Consider the following 17,141-nt stretch of genomic DNA (forward strand, 5'->3'; position numbering starts at 1 on the left):
CAACTGAACACATAATGAATATGTCAAAAGATAAGACACTAAAATATCTCATAGCTGTTCCTTAAATAAGAAGACAACAGACAATGTACTGAATTTAGTTCAGGCAATACAGTTTAAGTCCTTTTTCTGTTGAATATCACATGAAAAACTTCCAGCCACCACAGAAGTTCTCTTAAGTGCCGTGGTTTACTTGTGAGTTGATAATGCAGAAAGAAAAATCAATTTTCTAAACAGCTGATCCTGATTCAGGGAGAGAATGTCTTTGTTTAGAAAAGGTCTGTGATAAGTACTTGAGATAGAAGATTAGATATTAAGTACAGGAGCTCAGACCAAAGAAAAAGGAAGCCTTAGTTTTCATGCATGAGAAAATGAGATAAATTTGGTTCTTACTATTGATGGAGAGGATAAGAAGAGAAGGGAAAAATAATGAAGAAATAGGAGGAGGCAGAGAGAGAAGACAGCAACATGGTGACAGTATGAGGGCACAACATGAGATAACCCAGGCCTTAGAAATTTATGTGGCAGGGCAGGAGAAAGATCTAAAATACAATTTTAAGTTGTTATGTAGGGTGCAATTTAACCCCTCATCAAAACCTTCAAGTTCTCCATAGAAGTTCTTTTACATTGAAGAGCTTTATAATGATGGTTGATGGTAAATAGTGGGGGATGGAGAGGGAGAAGGGATGACGCTACGAAGAGGGAGAAGGAATTACTCAATGGGAAAGAGCAAGTTCTCAGGAGTGGAGTGAAGTAACTGAGGCCACCATGAGAATATAAACTATGAAGAATTTGGAAAGAAAGAAAAAAAACCTTAAGAAGGGCTTTAGCCTTCCATAATCATCATTTATATGATTGATCATTTATATGATCAATCATATAAAGATCTTAAGTGGTTTTGTGATCTCAAGTGATATCTGGGTCATGTGTTAAATGGGATAATTATGTACTGCTGCTGACTTTATAGAATTACTGAATCAATCAAATGAGATAATAACAGCTAACATTTATGCAGGACTCACTATATGCCAAGCTCTTTTGGAAGCACTTTAGATATTTTTACTCTTTCAGCCCTCACAAGAATGTCATTATGTTTCCATTGCATATTTTGTCTGCATTTTACAGGAGAAGAAATGAAGGCACAGAGAAATAACTTGCCCTTTTTCACAAATCTAATAAGTAATTGGTGGAGCCAGGATTCAAAACCTGTAACAACTACACTATTACATATCAGAATAAAATAGTAATTTCTGTATATTAAACTGTATTGTAAGCATATGTGAAGTATCACTTTCTGGAAGTTAGACAGATTGAGCAGTTAGAGTTAGAAAAAAATGTATAGTAATTGTTCCACCTCCCTCTCTCTTTCTTTTTTTCTATATATATAGCAAAATGAATACTTAACCTATCAATCATCTATATCTTTGTGCTTGTGTGTGTTTTTTAAGAACACCTAAAATCTGCTCTCTTAGGAAATGTCCAGTATATATAGTACAATATTACTAATTCTAGTCCTTATTCTGTTTATCAGATTTTAGATATATTCACCCTGTTTAACTGCAAGTTTGTTCTCGTTAACCTACTTCTCCCCATTTCTTTCCTTTCCCTGCCCCAGTGACCACCAGCTTATTATCCGTTCCTATGTATATGACTTTTTTAGATTTTATATATAAGTTAGATCACGTAGTATTTTTCTTTCTGTGTCTGGATTGTATCACTTAGCAAAATGTCCTCCAGTTTCATCCATATTATCACAAATGGCAGTATCTCCTTTTTAAAGACTGAATGATATGATATATATACACACACATACATACTATGATTTCTTTATTCATTCATCTGTTGATAAATGCTGAGTTTGTTTTCATATTGTGGTTCTCGTGAATAATGCTACAATGAGCATGGATGAACAGATGATATCTCTACAAAATGCTGATTTTATTTCCTAAGAAAATTGAAGAAGACAAAAGTAAACGGGAAGAAATCTGATAATTTGTATTGAAAGAATTAATATTGTTAAAATGTCCACATTACACAAAGCAATATATAGATTAAATGTAATCCTTATCAACATTTTAATGTCATTTTTCACAGAGTTAAAAAAAAAAAAATCTAAAATTTGCATTGAATCGTAAAAGACCCCAAATAGCAAAAACAGTCCAGAGGAAAAAAAATGTTGGAGGCATCATATTTTCTGATTTAATATTATGTCACAATGCTATAGTAAAATAAATGGTACCAGCATAAAATCAAACGCATAGAAAAATGGTACAGAATAGAGAGCTCATAAATAAATCCAAACATATATAGTTAACTAATTTTCAACAAGGTCACCAAGAAGACACAATGGGAAAAGGACAGTCTTTTCAACAAACAGTTTTGAGAAAACCAGACATTCACATACAAAAGAGTGAAATGGACCCATCCTATGCCACATAGAAAAAATGAACTTAAAATGGATTAAAGGCCTAAACATAACACTTAAACCAATAATACTTATAGAAGAAAAATAGGAAAAAAAGCTTCCTGATATTGCATTGGCAGTAATTTTTTGGATATCACACTAAAAGTTAATGCAACAAAAATAGATATAAAGTAGGACTATATCAAAAAGTCTGCATAGCAAAGGAAACAATCACTAAAATGAAAATACAGCCTATGAGCTGAGAAAAAATATTTGCAAATCACATGTCTGATAAGGATCTAATATCCAAAATATGTGAGAAATTTACACACCTCAATAGCAAAGAAACAAATAACCTGATTTAAAAATGTTTCAAGAACCTGAACAGACATTTTCTAACATATACAAATTCATCAATGTGATACATTATATTAACAGAATGAAGGACCAAAATCATATGATCCCTTCAACTGATGCTGTATAAGCATTGGATAAAATTCAACGTATCTTTATAATAAAAACATCGCTCAAAAAGCTGGGCATAGAGGGAACATACCTCAACACAATAAAAGCCATCTATGACAGTCTCACAGCTGGTATCTGTACTGAATGAGGAAAACCTTTTCTGTAAGATTGGGAACATAACAAAGATGCCCACTTTCAGCACTGATAGTAAACATAGTACTAGAAGTCCTAGCTAGAGCAATTAGAAAAAAGAAAGAAAGAAAGGGCATTCAAATTGCAAAGGAAGAATTCAGATTGCCCTTGTTTACATATATCTTACATTTGGAAAAACCTAACGACTACCAAAAAACTATTAGAACTGATAAACACATTTAGAATACAAAGTCAACACACAAAAATCAGTAGCATTTCTGTATGCCAACAATGAACAACCTAAAAAGGAAATCAAGAAAGTAATCCTATTTACAATAGCTACAAATAAAATACCTAGAAATTAATTTAATCAAAAAAGTGAAAGATTTCCACAATCAAAACTATAAATATTGATGAAAGAAATGGAAGAGAACACAAAAAAATGGAAAGATATTCCATGTCCATGTATTAAAATAATCAATATTGTTAATATGTTCATACTACATAAAGCAATCTATAGATTAAATACAATTACTATCAAAATACCAATAACATTCTTCACAGAAATAGAAAAATAATTCTAAAATTGTTAAAAGAACAGAACTGGAGAAATCAGATTACCTGATTTCAAATTACACTACGGAGCTATAGTAACCAAAAACAGCATGATACTGGCATAGAAACAGACACATAGACCAATGGAATGGAAAAGAGAACTCAGAAACAAATCCACACATCTAGTGAACTCATTTTTGGCAAAGGCATCAAGAACATACATTGGAGAAAGGACAGTCTCTTCAATAAATTGTGCTGGGCAAATTGAGTATCCACATGCAGAAGAATGAAATTAGACCCCTATCTCTTGTCAGTTATGAAAATTAAACCAAAATAAATTAAAGACTTAAATCTAAGACCTCAAACTATGAAACTGCCACAATTAGACATTAGGAAAACTCTCTAGGACATTGGAATGGCAAAGATTTCTTGAGTAACACCCCATAAGCACCGGCAATGTAAGGAAAAAAGGACAAATGGGATCACATCAAATTAAAAAGCTTCTGCACAGAAGAGGAAACAATCAATAAAGTAAAAAGACAACCCACAGAATGGGAGAAAATATTTGCAAACTATCCATCTGACAAAGGATTCATAACAAGAATGCACAAGGAAATCGAATGACTTTATGGGAAAAATATCTAATAATCCAAACTAAAAATAAGCAAACGATCTCAATAAACATTTTTCAAAAGAAGACATACCTATGGCCAAAAGGTATATAAAAAGATGTTCAAAATTTCTGATTATCAGAGAAATGCAAATCAAAACTACAGTGAGATAACAACTCACCCCAATTAAAATGATCTTTATCCAAAAGAGAGGCAATAACAAAGGCTGGCAGGGATGTGGAGAAAAGGGAACCTTCATACACTGTTGGTGAGAATGCAAATTAGTACAACCGCTATGGAGAACAGTTTGGAGGTTCCTCAAAAAACTAAAAACAAAGCAACCATATGATTCAGCAATTCCACTGCTAGGTATATAACCTAAAAGAAAGGAAATCCATATAACAAAGAGATAGCTGCACTCCTATGTTAATTACATCACTATTCACAATAGGCAAGACTTGAAAGCAGTCTAAGTGTCCATCAACAGATGAACGGATAAAGAAAATGTGGCACATACACATAATGGAGTATTATTCAGCCAAAAAAAGAAATGAGATTCTGTCATTTACAACAATATCATTGGAACTGGAGGTCATTATGTTAAGTGGAATAAGTCAGGCACAGAAAGGCAAACTTCCTATGTTCACATTTATTTGTGAGATCTAAAAATTAAGAAAATTGAACAGAAGGAGACAGAGGTAGAATGATGGTTATCAGAGGCCAGGAAGGGTAGTGGAGGGGGTTGGGTGGGGGAAGATGGTTAACATGGACAAAAAAATGGTTAGGCACAATATGATGAATAAGATGTAGTATTTGATAGTACAACAGGGTGACTTTGTCAACAATAATTTATTGTACATTTTAAAATACTAAAAGCATATACACATTCTATGTCACAAAATATCATATGTACCCAATAAGTATGTGCAAATATTTGTATCATCAATTAAAAAATCTCATAGCTCAGCTGTAGGTCCTGATTTCTATCTTCCTGACCTGATAGTCACCTACTTATTATTAGAGACTTTGCCCAACTTTCCTGCCCACCCAGCAATCTGGCCTTCCCCTCGGGGTCCTCACCCCATACCAATTTCTGGCCTTTAGCTTGAGTTAATCATTATATTACTAAACCATCTTTTATCTAAGCCCCTTGAAGTGAAGGGCTTACTTCTGCTTATGTCTAAAATTCTCTGTATAGTGCTGCAAATACAGTAGGTCTTCAAGAAAAATGTTTTTGTTTCTTTCAATAAAGGAATAATAAGCCAAACAGACTTTTCTTGGGATCGATATTCTAGAAACTATAAGCCGAACATCCTGGGAAGGAATTTGTGTCAGAGTCTTAAGGGTTGAAATTTAGTTTTAGCTCTGCCTCTAGTTCTGTGACTTTGGGGAAATCACTTAACCCTCCTGGACCTCAAGTTTCCTTTATAAAATCATTGAGTTGGGTTAAATTTATCTTTCAGGTCAATTCTAGCTTTTAACTTTCTATTAACACTCTTTTTCTGCTGTCAGAAGTATGATTCATGAACATGAACCCCTTATAAACGATTAATCAACTTGGAAATTCAGGCGAAATTTCTGTCTTAAAACCATTATTTTATGTTTTTCTTGGTCCAGGTTCAAATTTTTAGTTCTTAAGAATTCTTAACTTATTCGTTGTGCTCTTGCTAAGGGTGTTCTTAGTGAACCCCAAGATTCAATCTTTATGTCCTTATTGCTCCACACATAAACTCTGTGGCATTAAAAGAGAATGATTCATCTATGATAGTTAATTGTTCCAACTTTTCTTTTAGAAGTGTTGAAAATAAATTAGCAGTAGATGAGAGTGAAATGACTGGAGATTTTAATGCCTGAAGCACTTTAACCTTATCCAACAGCTCAGGTCTATCTGCTTAGCAGACATGCCAACAGGAGGGGACATAGCAGGTGGGAAACAAGATATTAACAAGCTCAAATGCATGCCAATTAGCAGTCCATTATTCCCATATCAGGGCTAGATTGGTTTCCCATAAGCCTCTGAATTAATCAGCCATCACATCCTCATACATATCAGTTAAAGACATTTTTCTGTATTATTTCCAGACCTCTCATAAATAAATTTATACTTGCTTGATTTCGTGTATTTTTGATAAACTGGCATACTAAAGGCTTTAATTTTCTATAAATATGATATATATCGTTTCAGAGATGCTGATCAAGGGATACAAAATTGCAGTTAGATAAGAGGAATAAGTTTAGGAAATCTCTTGTTCAACAATGATATATTCTTGAAAAATGCTAAGAAAATGGATGTTAAGTGTTCTCACAACAATATGATAACTATGTGAGGTCATACACAGGTTAATTAGTCAAATTTTGTCATTCTACAAGGTATATTCAATACATTTTATGGTAGATAATAAATACATACAATTTTACCTGTTAATAAATAAGTAAATACATTTGAAAAAAATGCCATAGTTAATAGTAAAATAAGTTAACATCATTATTAAAATGGTGAGAGTGGGTAGTTCTAACTCTGGTAAAAATATATTTGGGAAATAGTATGGCATAAATTAAATATATAAATATGTAATATTTGTTTTGAAGTTTGTCCCTTGTTATAAAAAATTCTTGCAAATGGCAGCACTATCTCCCAATATAACTTAAAACTTGAGTGCCATTTTCCACTGTTCTCTCATCCAGCATATTCAAGCTCTTCCCTGTCCAACCTAACATCTCCTCCTTTTTACCACCAGGGATAATGATGTCCTCCACAACACTCACATTTTACCACCTTCCCACAAAAATAACTTCAACAAAATGGCAGCCCTCATGATGTTTCTTGTTGCAGGAGGACTCACTGTGGTTCTTCCGCAATTGCAACTTAGGAGGAACTGAAGCAGTGTGTGTTAATATGGAATAGACACAAAGAAAGGACAAAGGCAGTAAATTTCAGCAAGTTACATAAACTATGGGATCTCATAAAGGTGAGATTGGAGTTTAAGCCAAGTTTAGCCAAGTATCAGAAAGAAAGAAGGCCCCAGCTCAAAACTGAGTTATGTAATTACTGCTATTGCCATGAGTTCTTCTTTCCCTCTGCACTGCTGTTACCTTACTGCCTAACTTTTTTAATGCCAGCTATGTATTGAGCACTTTGCAAAACACTAAGGAAAGAGTATCTCTTGTCTTCACCATCATCACGAATGGCTGGAATAACAACTAGGTTCCTAAATTACACATAGAATAAATAGTTTAACAGAGAGACGGCTCTAACACATTCCTTACTTCCAGCTCATACCCAGACCCTGAAGCCCCTTTCTTATGGGCTCTCACTTGTTTTTCAATCATTGAAAACACAGTGACTAAGCCCTCATTATGTGCTAAATAGATACAAGAGTAATTTGACTTGGATCATAATCATACCACTAGTCACCAAGAATGATTTGACTATCAGGGGCTCAGATTGTCTTTTTTTTCTCTGTATACTATGCATCTTACTCAAACTACAGCCTCAGTCACGACAATGTTACCAGGGAAGAGGGTACCTGCAAGTCTTAAACACATGCAAATTGAGTCATTTTCTATGCTACCATAGTACTTCATCACCTGGGATCTTCTTCTGATGGTTGAGGATCCAGAGAACACATTGGAGATTTCACGGGACAATAGAGTTTTTCATGTGCTTTATTACTAAATCAGCTGTTCTTTCTATTTCCTGAATTCAGGTGCACAGGGTTCCAGTTATCCACAGGGTACCTTCCCAATATAAAAGGCTATTCAGGTGGATATAGAGCCCTCATGAGGGCATGTAGCTTGTCAGAGTACAGGATGGATTTTAGCCCATACTCATTCTCTCAGTCCAGTACAAACTGCACAACTATAAATAGTAGCCCTGCCAGTGAATGTGATAAAAAACAGCTCAAAGAAGCCAAGCCTTGTTACATAATAATGATAAAAATAATAACATCAACAAAAATAATGAAAGAGTTAGGGCCAGATTTTCAGAATTCCTGAATTTCCAATGTGTGATTCCTTTCTACAAGGCCAGTATGACCGGGCATGTTTGATCTAGACATATAGCTAACAAATATTTATAGGTCTTTTGTGACCCCCATATAAGTACCATCTTATCATATGGGCAAATAAAATGCCATTGTAGCATTTTTCTCGACTCTTGGAAACAAAGGAGCCATGAAATAATGTCCCTTTTCTTATTATTAAGCAAAGAGTAGTTAATCTGCAGAGTTGTGAGAAAGTTCATCTTCAGAGACCCATATAACCCAAGGAAACCTGGAATGGAACATTGTTAAAATTTCTGGTGAAGAATATTGTGGCAGAACTAGCATTTACCACACACATTTTCTATCCAATTATTAGAAAATCCACTGGGAACAGATGTTAGGTGACATCAATCTTCTTATATTCCTAGAAAATTCCAAGCTCAATCTTGGCCATGAATGTTGTTCTCTCTGACTAGATGTGTTTTTATTCACATAGTCTTTTCTCATGCTTCAGATCTCAACTCAAATGCCACATCTTTACAGAAAACTTTCTTTACTCCCTAATGACTACTTTAGTAGCTCCCCAACCATCATTTATCTTTATTTAAGCAAAGAAATATGAATGGAAGTGACATGCAACTTCCTGTCAGAAGTTTAGAGAGAGTGTGTATTTGCCTTATTCTGTTCCCCTGTGCATAATGATCAATAATGTTACAGGTGGAAGAGACTTCATTAGCCTGTATCTTTGTGTGATGCCGACATGGAAGCCCCAGCCAGGTGACAATGAATATATCATATGAGTTGTACCAGTCCACACATTTTAGGGAGTGTCTGCAATTTTAACATAACCCAGTATGTCCTAACTAATGCAATCTCAGAACCAGTTTCTTTCTTTAATATCTCTAACTGCAACCTATAAATACTTATTATCTTCTTTAGAGTCAGAATGTTTTACTAGAATGTATGTTTCATGAGAGCTAGAAACTGCCATATTCCTATACAGAGTCTAGTATATTGTATGTGCTAAACAAGCATTTGGTGACTATAGGAATGGATCCAAGTCCTAGACTATTATAGATGGTGTTTAGTGGAAAGAAAGCATGCAGATTCCCCACTAGTAAGCCTTGGAGTAAAACTTTTTATAAATTTCCCTAATTCTGACTAAGAAGAGAAGGCTTTAGGAAGGACAAGGCATTACATTTTACCCAATTTCCTCTACCTCTTCCCAAAGCAGAAGCTAGCTAACCCTACTGGTAGGCTGACTCCTGCATACATTCTGGGTCACTTTTATCCTTCCTTGGGAATCAAGTCTTCTAATCAGATATCTTAACATCAAGTCCATCTTGGTCTTACTCAACTCTAACCTTTAGTTTCATATGAAAATTTTGAAACATTTTCACACGTGGTCACCTCTAAAACTTTGAAGAAAGGTATGACCTCTTTCCATAGTAAAAATTATGCAAGTTTACAATTTTACAGGATTCATAAACTCCCTGAAATTTATCCAGGAACCCCTTTTCCCATATTCCAAAGACCTTAACCTAAGAAATGGACTTCTACATAATTCTCTGACCAAGCCTACATGTGTCTCATTATTTCTGAGCTCTTTTTTGATGATGAAATACTCCTGATCTTATCTTGCTGTGGTCCTGCCTGGATCTTACTTTATTCACTGTCCTGAATATTAGGAACATAGCAGAGCTCAGCTAACTGCTCCTCAGCATCATTTTCAGTGTGTTGCCTGTAGGGCTAGAACAATTTCCTTGTCTATAGCTGGATAATGGCCCCTTCCCTGAGCCCCAGTGCCAGTCCCACTCAAGGGAATATGTCTTAGGTCTACATTCTGGGCCCTCTTGATCTTTACAGTTTCACCCCAAAAATATCTTCAAACACATTCTCTAAAACTAGAAAGAATCCTCTGATACTGAGTATTTTTAAAAGAAAATGCTTTAAAAGAATTCTTTTATTTGTTCCGCTTCCTATAACTATGAGTGGATAAAAGGAGGTTGTAGAGTCACTTCATATATTAAAGTGTTTCCTCTTAAACTTCTTTTCAGCAGAGGCCAAAGAGTTAAAGTGCTTCTTAAATTGATAAAAGTGCATCATCGGAACAATGACTCAGCTTCTGAGTCAAGCTGAGTTTTTCTACCATAAAGTGCTCTGCAGTCCATTTTCTGCATTTGTGCATTATACTGCACTAAGCATGTGCATGGTACTATTCCACTCAATTAAAATAGCAGTCTCAAGAAAGACTCATTTCTCCTTATACTGGACTTAGAATTAGAACAGTGCTATTTAAACATTTCAGATGAAATATCTTTGGTGGACAAAAACCTTACACAAAAGAATGACAGGGAAAGACATAGGAGTAGTTTCTGTGACCAAAACTTGAATAGTTTTGGTCCCACAATGCGTTCCCTGATGCCCTCCACTCTTAGGGGGCTTCTTGGAACCACTAATTCTTTGTGCGGTTTGAAAAGCATTGACATAAAATATTTCTCTGTGTTGAATTCTAAGCTGCATGTGACAATACAGTAGTTTAATATTTCTGAAAAAGTTTAGATAATCCGTCCTATCTTCCACAAAATCAAAAAGAAAGGCAGCCCGTGACCCCATCATTCATTTTGCTGTGAGCTCCTGGTGATTGTTTTTCCAGGAATTTGAGAGGTGAAGTTCATTGTTTTGCTGAATAAAATACCCCTGATATGTGGGCTGGCTTCAACTTGCTCCCGTCAATCAGTGGAACTCTCTCTTGCTCTTTTTTCCACCTTGTTACCACTGTCTAATGTATGACTTGAAAAACAGACTATGTTGCTTCCTGCTTCTATAGAACAGAATGGCAAATCCCTAGAGATTAGCAGGATCTACTAATCCTTAATGGCAAATCTTAAACTTAGCAGGTGGCATTGTGCATGAATTAAGTATCTTCCATCTTCAGTTTACAGATTGTCTAATTATAAAACTAAATGATCATTAATGAACATTAATGAACTTATTAAAGAGAAGCCCCCAAAGACAATTGATGTCCTTTTCATGTGAGCTATTTTGCTCCATAAGTTTTGTCAGGGGTGATTTTCATTCCCCACTCATCTATCCCAATTGAGATGACAAAATTTAACTCATTTTTAAGCCCCAAATTAAACATCACTTCTGTGAAGCTTTCCTTAATACAAATCTCACAGAGATGAGGTCAATCTGCATTTATTAGTGCAGTTATTTTTGTCTGTATTGTCTCTATCAGACCATAAATTCCTTGAGGCAAGATTCATATTTTATTCATTTATGCCCCAAAGCCTGCTTCAAAGCCTAACACATAATGAATTGTCGAAAATGTTCATTAGGTGAATTACACTGACTATTGATATAAATAAAGTACCTCATAGAATTATTTTGTGGGTTGGCATACTTTGGAAATATGATGACCCAAGTACTACCTGAGCCTACAGTCAAGGAAAGAAAGGCCACATGCTGGCTTTCGCTTTCTCACCGCCACCTCCTATCCATCAACAAAATTACATCTTCTACCTCTGGAAGAAAAATGACCACCATAATAATAAGAGTATAAAAATTACCACATGCTTAGATTTTGCTTTTGATATTTTATTCAACCAAGATGTATTGAATATCTACTAGGTTGGGTGACAATGGAGGAGATGCATTTTAAAAAGTGTTTTTCAAGAAAACATTTTAAAGAATTAAACCATGACTCACCTGTAATAAGGCCATATTCAGAAATTTTACTAAGAAAACCCTAAGTTCAATTCAAGCACTTAAAGTTTATGTCTGTTCTATAAATCAATAGTAAGCTATTTTTTAAACATTCATTGAAGTGAATTATTGTTTATGTTCACAAGTATAGAATCTGGAATTGGAATGCCAATATTTGTAATGCAGAATCTCTAGTTACTGCTTACTAACCTCAGGCACATTGTTTAAGCATTTGGTGCCTCAGTTTTCTCATACGTAAAATGGATACTAATAACAGTATCTACCATATGGAATTATTGTGAGGCACATGAGGAATGCTTACAACATATTGTAGGTGCTCAACATATGAAATGAAGTTACTATAGAAAACCTTTTCTAGCAACTGCCCTCTCTAAATCTTTACAAAGAAAAAAACATTTCTTTATTCAATTGATATTCACTAAATAACTTATCTGTGCCAAACACTTACTAGTAACGTAGTTATGAATGAGACAGCATACGCCATCAGGAAATATATTCTGAGAATGAAAGGCACTAGTAAAAAGGTGAACAAAACTTTCTGTAGTAATACTGTAAAAAACATGTAAGAGGAGAGAGTGAAACAGTGAATGTCTCCTTTATATACACTGGCCAGTAAAGACATCTTTGAGAAATATTTAAGATGAGATAAGAATAATATAAAGGAAAAGTCATGCAAGAATCTAGGGGAAAAGTGCTAAAGAAGGGAGTCAGTATAAAGATCCTGAAACTAGAACCACCTGGAATTTAAACAACAGCAAGCAGGCCGTTGTGCTCAGAGCAGGGTGAGCTCAGGAAAGAGGAGCAGGTTACAAGGCCCTGGAGTTAGGCAGTGACCTGAACAAATGAGCTTTGGTGGTGATTGGGAAAAAGTATGTCTTAGTTTTATAATTCAAGGCCAGTGGAGGAGTTTGCACCAGGGTGGAATATGATCTTATCTTCATTTTTTAAAGATAACCCTGACTGTTTTATGAAGTGGAGATTTTGGATCAGTGTGAGTAGAATGAATCAGGTCAGGTGGGAGTTATAAGAGCCAATATTACACATATATTTTAAAATAGAGTTAACAAGACTAACTGCAAAATGTATATGGGCCTGTGAAGCAAAAGAGGATTCAAAAGGAAACCCCTAGAGTCTTTGGCCTGAGCAATTAGGTAAATAGTGTTGTCGATTATAATATGGAGAAGACCAAAGGAAAAGTCAGTTTGCCAATGAAAATTCATGGTTCTCTTTTGGTGTGTCAGTACCCTAATCTGGAGTTAAGCATTAAGCAGTGATGTTTAAGGCGAAATTATACATTAGGCATTGGACAGGATCACCTAGAGAGATTGTCAGTCTCTAAGAGGACAAAGACTGTGCCCTGAGCATAGCAATAGTCAGAGACTGTGAAAAGGAGAAGAAATTTCAGAAACACTGTAAAGGAGCAGTCAGTGATATAAAAAGGAAATCATGAGAGTGTAGTGTCCTTAAGAGTATGTGAAGCACAATATTAGAGATAAGAGACTGGTCAACCACTTTAAGTAATGCTGAAACCCTGACAAAGATGACCTCTGAGAAATATAAAGGTCGTTGTTGACAAGATCATCACAGTCAAACAGTGGGAATAAGAGCCTAATTTGAATGGGTCAAATAGAACACAACCGGTGCAAAAGAATAAAAGCGTGTATAGACTTTCTTTTGAGAAATTTTACTAATAAGGGGAGGAAAAATAATTGTTAGAGGAAAAGCTAAAAATATGATTCAAAGAAATCTATTTTGCAATGGAAGCCATGACAGCATGCAGTCTCCTCACTAAGAGGGACTTTTTGAATTAAGCAAGTTATAAATAAGTTTTCCCAAATCTGTGATGGATATTTTAAAGGGTATTCTTTCCAAGAAATTAGATGTTTAATCTGAATTTAAACTTTGTACAGTTGGGATTACATAAAGAAAATAGGAATATACTTTCATTCTTCTGAGGTAGCATTTATATTGACTGGTATAGAATGAAGTAGAATAATTTCACTAACTATAATCAGAAACTGAAACATTTTTATTTCTATATTCCAGAGAAGAAAATATGATACAATGAAAAATTGGCCATTTGATATGATTGTAGTCTATCATTCTTGTTTGTAGAGAAAGAAAATAAAATTCCATTTACTCAAAGAAGTCTCAGTGAATAAGATATTTTAATTCATGGAAAGATGGTACATACTTTTTAGAAATATGAAAAATTAAATTGAGACTGCTTTTTTATTAACTTTCTGTCAAAACTGTCTTTTACATAACAGTGCAATGAACTGTGTTTCACTAATACCAAGTAAATGTGTTTTTAATGACATTATAATAAACCTAAAATCTTAAGAGGAGAGCAATGCTGTCAAAGAATAATTGTTTCCAACTTGGAAAATAAACCATTTACTCCCAGTGCAATGTTTATTCGCAGATAAATGGCTCGTTTTCACCTTGGCATGTATCTGATTGCAGGAAGAGGCACATCCTTGGTAAAAGTTCTATTATCATTATCTCTTATTTTAATCACAAGCATCTGTTGGATTTAGTTCCTCCTCCATAAAGAAGAAAATGGGTCCATTTCAAGAGCCAATAAAGGGGAATTTGTATGAGACAGACTTGAGCTCCCATCAGAATCATCTGGCCCTGGATGTCAGACAAGCCGAGAAAAAGCACCTGCCACATCTGTAATGCCACTTTTGGAAGTCTCTTGGGACTCTCATAGAATGCTTTGCTTAGAGGGGAATTAGGTGTAAAATTTCACTTCAGAGCCTGTCAAATAGACAAGTCCTGGGAAATTAAGAAGTGTCTTTGATGACAGCTTAGAGAACAAAGTCAGAATAAAGCTCCAGGCTACTCATGTCCACCAACAGCTCTTTGAGGACAAAATGAGAATTACACCCAAATTACATGTAAAAGAATGACCTTGAAGAGGTCTAGTAAGAACACTACCTATTAAGTTGATGCTGGCTTGGGACTAGAGGTATTACCTGAATGGTTACCATATACCCAGAGTGATCCTGAATTGTCACCTTTTCCCTTTAATAAAATGAAAACCTTTAATACTTTTTTTTCCTTAAGGTACCTTTTCTCACATTCACCCTAACACTTAGAACTAGGCCCTGTAAACCTCCCTTTGAGTCCCTTCTCTGAGAATCTTTCAGAGGAAGCTATGGCATACCAGACCCACTGCACTTTCAAAAAACTGCCTTAAGTCATAACCCTGGGCTTGCTGAGGCCATGTTTTAATAACATAAATTACCCATCCTTCTCTCTTCCCTTCTTTCACCACGGCCTGGCAACAATTATTTGGACTGAACCAACTCTGGGCCCTCCTTAGACTACCATGTTGCCTGTCTCAAAAACATGAACTAGAACAATCCAGCTTCTAGAGTTACAGAATTAAAAAACAAATTCAGGAGACTTAAACATCTGTCAGAGTAAAGCTGAGAAAAAGGCTATGAGTTAGAGTGAGACAACTGAAGGTTCAAATCCAGATGAGTGGCTCAGGAATGAGCAAAAGGTAGAAATGAGCATAAAAAGCCAGGCAGAGAGCCAGTGAGCTAAGAAAAGCACCCATGATCTTCAATGGCCATCCTTGAGGAGAGCTGCCCCAGGTCCCAGAAACCCTTATTTCCCCTCGAGGCCAGCTCTTCCATGGGTCCTCTTCTGAGATTTCTATACAATTTTACTTCTCACTACAATAACCCCCTTTTAAGTATCTTGAGTGGGTATCTGTACTTGAAGAAACAAATATCTAAATAGAAGTCACTTAGAAATATAGGCAGCTGTCTAAATTTGGGTTATTTCTTGGAAAGGTTTCAATGAATTGTGAAGAGGTTATCTTCTCTGTATGACTCTCTGGAGTCTGGTTTTGTAGCAAAAGATGTCGTGTCGTTCATAGGGACATGGATGAATGTGGAAACCATCATTCTCAGCAAACTCACACAAGAATAGAAAATCAAACACTGCATGGTATCACTCATAGGCGGGTGTTGAACAATTAGAACACGTGGACACAGAGAGGGGAGCATCACACTCTGCAGTCAGTTGGGGGCCACTAGGGGAGGGACAGCGGGTGGTGCGGGGGGAGGGATAACATGTAGAGAAATACAGATATAGGTGATGGGGAGAGGAAGGCAGCAAACCACCTTGCCATGTATGTACCTATCCAACAATCCTGCATAATCTGCACATGTACCCCAGAACCTAAAGTACAATAAAAAAAAAAGGATGTATATCCAATCATATATCTCAACAATTCTGTGACAACATAAATTCCAGAATATCAGCCTCAGAATGGGGCCCAGAGACTTTCTAGGGCTTTAGGCCACAAATCTCAAGCTGTTATGGTAGTATTCTTTCTTCTGTCCTACGAAGAATCCCTTTATATAAAATATATCCAAGCATTCATGCTTTTGTTCAGCAATTCAGTCTTCCTTCACACTCCTTTCCCTAATCAGGAAAGCCTAAGTGTCACTAGAATTCAGTTGGAAAGCAATTAATCTCTCAAATTACACATGGAGTTTAAAAGATTTAAATGCTGCTTTATGGGAACAAAATAGTGAGGCTTTATCTCTGAAACCATCTGCAATTCCTGGCTCTACTGTACTCATATTTAACATATTTGAGTTAAAATATAAACTCATACTATAAAAATGTATCATTTTATATTTGTTCTCTATATATTCTTGTGAAAATTTCCATCACAGGTTTCAAAATATCCTAATATTGGAACACTCAATCAAAACAAACATGTTGTATCATAGCATTTTTTTACACATGCATTGAAAGTCTTTGCAAAAGCAGATTGGATTTGGGCATTAGCCCAAAGACTGAACTTTAAAGAGATGTAAAATGTGTTTCAAGAAGTCCTAAGGTGAAAACTTGAAGCTGAATAATGATGAGGTCTCTGTTTGTAAAACTGAAGGATGCCTTTGTAAAGACATAAAAAGACTAAAAAAGAGGAATTGATTATATAAGAAACAGTGATTTAAGCATAATAGTGTCTCTTAAATGTGAATAATTTAAATATCAGAAGAATTGGTTTTACCACGTCTCAAACCACATTAACTGTAAAATTCATGTATACTGGAAACAAGTAGCTATTGATCAGTAAGAAGGATAACAGTAGAGACTGTGACACAAATACCAGTTGCCTTCAGTATCCACCTTCCTCATCTTTTCTAGGACTACAACCCCAAATTTATTCTGAGAACCAATGTGCCCACTTAATCAACCACATTGTCAAATTCCCTTGCATCTTGACATGGC

The sequence above is a fragment of the Aotus nancymaae genome, unplaced genomic scaffold (assembly GCF_030222135.1).
Source record: "Aotus nancymaae isolate 86718 unplaced genomic scaffold, 86718_ANA_hifiasm-v0.15.2.pri h1tg000019l, whole genome shotgun sequence".
NCBI lineage: Eukaryota > Metazoa > Chordata > Mammalia > Primates > Aotidae > Aotus > Aotus nancymaae.